We start from the raw sequence: 4714 nt of genomic DNA, 5'->3' as shown, positions 1-4714 counted from the left end.
TGTTAAGGTTCCCCCCTTGCAGTCCTGTCAGCGTCTCTCTCCCTTTCCCCACTCCCCTTCTCCCACTCCCCACTCCTGGGGCCGTCTTGGGGCACATGTGATCCCAACCTTGTCTTCCTGTTGAAGATCCACAAGGAGACCCAGCTCCATGAGCACTGCAGGTGTCTCTGAGCACAGGGGCCTGTGCAGAACAGCTCTCCCTGAAGAGCTGGTGCTGGGAAGGGAAGGAGTCAGCTGGGGCACAGACACCCCAGTGGGCCTGCTGAGCCCCAGATGGTGCTCCTGGGCCTGGCTCAGGCAGGACACAGTGTGTGTTGGGGCACAGCCTGTTGCACCCCGGGCAGGGAAAGGGGAGACAAGATGGGCCTCACCTGCCTGGGGGTCCTGTTCTTGCTGCAGGAGCAAATCTCTGGCAGTGAGCAGCCCAGAACAGTCCAGGGCAACCCCTTGACTTCCTGATGGCTCAGGGCACTGTGGCCTTAGGATGAAGCCTGTGGCCCCCTTTTCAAAGCTGAAACCATATTTAATTGAGCTACAGAAAGCACCAATGAGAGGCTGAAAAGGGAGGAAAATGTGCTCCGAGTTTCTTGTTCCCTCCCTGCTAAAAGATAGAAGACAAAGGGAAAACCATTTCCAGATTGTACCTCCATCACAAAATTGAATTCCTGTGAGCTGAGGATTTCTGAGGGGGAGTGAGGAAGGAAAATATACACCCAGAGGAGAGTTCTAAGAAGATGAGCCTCTGGCAGGGAGCTTAAATCAGAGCCTTTGGGCATCCTTGTGTCAGAGAGCTGGTCTGCCTCTCAAGGAGGAAGCATCAGTGTTATGGTTCCAAAGCCAGGGCGTGGAGCTTTGTGATGAATATTCACCCCATCCCCTCATCCTGGAGGGTGGGTCTTTGAGAACCTGTTTGCTATGGTTTGGTTTAATTTGTTTCTTTTCCCCTGCATGGTCCAGAGGGCAGGGCAGCCTCCCAATGTTTTGGCTTTGCTTGTGGCAACCATGTGGTAGCTGCCATTTGGGGCTTTTCTGTCCCGGGGTAGGGGGACTAGGAAACAATTTCTGCCTTTTTAGCTTAAACCATTTTCCCTTGGTTCTTTGGAGTTCCTGCTATTTCCTTTTTAAATTGTTATTTTTGTACTTTTATCTCTTCATTATATGGAGAGGACATATTATATTATGTCCCTTCATTATTGGAGAGGAGTAGGGAGAGGTTGAAACAAAAGGGGAGTGACTTGTTTACAATCTCAATCCACCAGTAACTGTGCAAAGCCATCACAGTCAGTGACCCAGGATCATTGTTCTGCCTTCACAGACAGGAAAATGAAGAAAATGATGAGGGCCCAGGAATCCAAGATGGACAAGAAATTTCAGCAGCTCTGCCAAAGAATTCAAACTCTGGAACAAGAATTCTACGGGAGGCAGGGGTCCAAACAGCACATCCTTCAGCTCCTCGGAGCAAACATGGAGATAGAACAAGGTGAGCAGGGCCATTCCCAAGCACTTCCATCTCTCTGGATGCCAAAGCTGCTCTACAGGCAAACCACCCTGTGAGTTTGTCCTGCACAGCTCCTCAAAGGGGATGGAGAAGGACGGCCCTGACATGGGGAGAGGCCCAGAGAAGCTGCCTTCAGTCCTGGGAATCACCACCACAATCCATCCCGTGACTAAAGGCCACTTGTCTGGGCCTCTGCCCACGGGGAACAAACAGCTTTTGTGATCCGTGACACTGAAACAGCTCCATGCTGAAGTGTTCCCTGCAGGGGGTCAAGGCCCCTCTTCTCTCCCCTGTCTTTGAGGGCAGTGAGGACAGCTCTGACCCGATGGGTGCTAAAGGTGTCCACTGCCAGTCCTCCCACGCACTCACCTTCCTCATGACGGAGGGTTGTCTCCCATGGCCCACGGATGCTGTCTGCAGACGTGGAGGGGGATGATCCCTACCCCCCATCCTGCCCCCCAGGCCTTTGCCAAGGCCTCAGGAAGGCTCACAGGGCCTGGGCTCTTTCCCCAGCCCTGCTGCACTCAACCCATCCAAGCAATTCAAGGAACCTGGTCAGGAAGAAGGGCAGGCACCAGTCCAGGCTCAGGGCTGACCCTCTGGCAAGTAGCTGTGCAGAGAAGGCCCTGGGGGTTCTGGTGGACAGAGAGCTGGCCAAGGGTCAGCAATGGCCAAGAAGGCCCAAGGCTGCCTGGGCTGCCTTCGGAAGAGCTTTGCCAGCAGGCCAAGGGAGGAGCAGCCCTGGTGAGGCCCATCTGGAGTGCTGTGTCCAGTGCTGGGTTCCTCAGTACAAGGGAAACATGGAGCTCCTGCAGCGGGTCCAGCTGAGGCTGCAGAGATGATCAGGGGCTGGAGAGGCTGAGGGAGCTGGGCCTGTTTAGTCTGGAGAAGAGAAGTCTGAGAGGGGATGTCATCAGTGGACACAAGTGTTTGAAGGGTCAGGAGGATGGAGCCAGGCTCTTCTGGGTGGTGCTGAGTGATAGGATGGGAGGCAATGGGCAGAAAGGGAAACAAAGCAATTTCCACCTGAACACGAGGAAGAACTTCATTACTGTGAGGGTGACTCAGCACTGGGACCAGTTCCTAGAGAGATTGTGGAGATATCCTTGGAGATATTCAAAATCCCCTGGAGGAGGTTCTGACCACCCAGCTCCAGGTGTCCCATCTGGGTTGGACCAGGTGATCTCTGGAGGTCCCTTGCAACCTCTCCTTGTCTGTGTTTCTGTGATTCTGTACAGGGCACGAGACATCTGAAAACACAGCTTTCAGAACCTACCAAGTCAGATGTAGCTGGATCTCTACCCAATTCCTGTGTGTGTTTAATTTTCACTTCCTCTTGGCTCTTTAATCTTTTGCAGGTGTGCTGATAGAAAGTGCTTCAGAAGACGAGGCCATGATACAGATGCATAGACAACTCCTGAGCTGGTGAAGCATTGATCAACAAAATTAAAGTCTGGCACTCATTACATTTCTCTTGAGCTTGGCCCCCCACCCCCTGCACTCCCTGGGCTTGCTGTGTTGGGAAGTGCTCGTGCTGCCGGAAGACTGAGATAATTGTTAGGGCTTTTCTCCCTCCTGTGAGCTGGTTCCTGCTGTGCCAGGGCAGATCCATCCACTGCCTGGTTTCAAACAAGTGAAAGCAACAGCAGCCAAAGTGCAACCCAGAGCAGAGCTGAATTACCCAGCGAGCTCTACACAAAATCTCAGGCAGAGTCCTGGGAATCCTGGATTTTAAGTGTTTTAACATTTTGCGTGTGTGAAGAATCTGGGATGTACAGCAGTGGGGGAACCATTTCACCTGGAGAATGAAGTGTTCAGTTGCAATCCTGATTTTTCTGTGACATGTTTACTACACTCGCATTACCTGTCTTCTTTCCCGTTTCTGTTTTTAGTTAATGTGTACAGCACAAGTGTAGAATTAGCATGTTCCTCCTGAGGCCGGGGCAACACCTGTCTTCCAAGGGTGCCTGTGCCCTGCGCAGGCAGAGGAGTTCCCTTAGAGTAAGAGAACCACCACTGTGCCCCGCTAGTTGGGCACCATCTGTCACAGTCGCAGGGGAGAGAAGCCGCGACAGCCGGGGGTTCGTGCAGAGTGGTAGCTCGAAGCTATTGCAGCCTTATTAGGGTGTGCCACCCCTATTCATAGGGCGGCAGGAGAAGGTTCCAGAAACCAGGGAGGAGCATAGGACAGGCAGGGACATGGACCAGTCAGAAGGGAAAGGAGGGAATAAGGGAGAAATAGGAGCCAATAAGGAAAACATCTGCAATGCAGCAGATTGCAGCCAGTCAGAAAATAGGTAATAAACATGAGGAGAAAACTGTGAAAACATTTGGCATAAACTGAGGTACAATACATTCGTAACTTTTGTTAACAATCCTGTTCAGTCCTAGTCTGTAAAACAGTCTCAGTCTTCATAACTGGACACTGAATGCCCAGAATCCACGTCCTCCTCTGTCGCCTCTTCAGCTCTGGTCTCTCGCAGCTGCCTTCTCCACCTCGCAAACTTCTCCCTTTCCTCCTCCATGCTCCCCGCATCACCCCCTTCTTGTTTTCTATGATGATATTAGCTGAGACACTCCTTAAGAACAAATTTTGAATGCAGATAATTATGCAAGGAACAAATGTCAAAATTGAAATAAAAGTAAATAAAGAAACAACAGCTATGGTTATCATCTTGTTCATCCAATTGGGTAAGCAGCAGCAGCGGGGGGGCCAAGGTCACCCCCTCTGCATTCTGTCTGGCCATCCCGGTCCAGCTTCTAAGGGATCAAAAGGTAAGGAAGGGGTCAATAAACTTCTACCTTAGACTTCTGGAGGGTGGACTTTGGCCTGTTCAGGACACTGAAATGGTTGAGACAGTGTCCTGCAAAACAGTCCTTAATAACAAAGAGGTCCAGGAAGGCTGGACATACTCTAAGAAGGAAATCTTGAAGGCCCAGGAGCAGCCTGTCCATGTGTGCTGCAAGATGAGCCAGCAGGGAAGACGACTGGCCTGGCTGAGCAGGGAACTTTTCTGGGACTGGGGGAATAAAAAGGGTTTATGACCTTTGGAAGAAGGGGCAGGCAGCTCAGGAAGAGTACAAGGATGTTGTTAGGCCATGTAGAGAGAAAATTAGAAAGGTAAAAGCTCAGCTAGAACTCAATCTGGCTACTTCTGTAAAGGGTAATAAAAAGGGTTTATATAATACATCATCAACAAAAGGAGGGCACAGGAA

At 51.2% G+C, this 4714-nt stretch overlaps 1 long non-coding RNA gene across 1 annotated transcript; it reads left to right on the top strand.

The window, feature by feature from the left end:
- The first annotated feature begins 1325 nt into the window (after positions 1-1325).
- Positions 1326-3820, top strand: LOC108643631. The gene is made up of 2 exons (XR_003916402.1): positions 1326-1480; positions 2857-3820. It is a non-coding gene; the product is annotated as an uncharacterized LOC108643631 (long non-coding RNA).
- Positions 3821-4714: the final 894 nt, after the last annotated feature.

Source organism: Manacus vitellinus, unplaced genomic scaffold, assembly GCF_001715985.3.
Source record: "Manacus vitellinus isolate BGI_N305 unplaced genomic scaffold, ASM171598v3 ctg7180002429057_pilon, whole genome shotgun sequence".
Lineage (NCBI taxonomy): Eukaryota > Metazoa > Chordata > Aves > Passeriformes > Pipridae > Manacus > Manacus vitellinus.
Note: the sequence above shows the minus strand (reverse complement) of the source record. Positions and strands in the feature narration are given on the sequence as shown.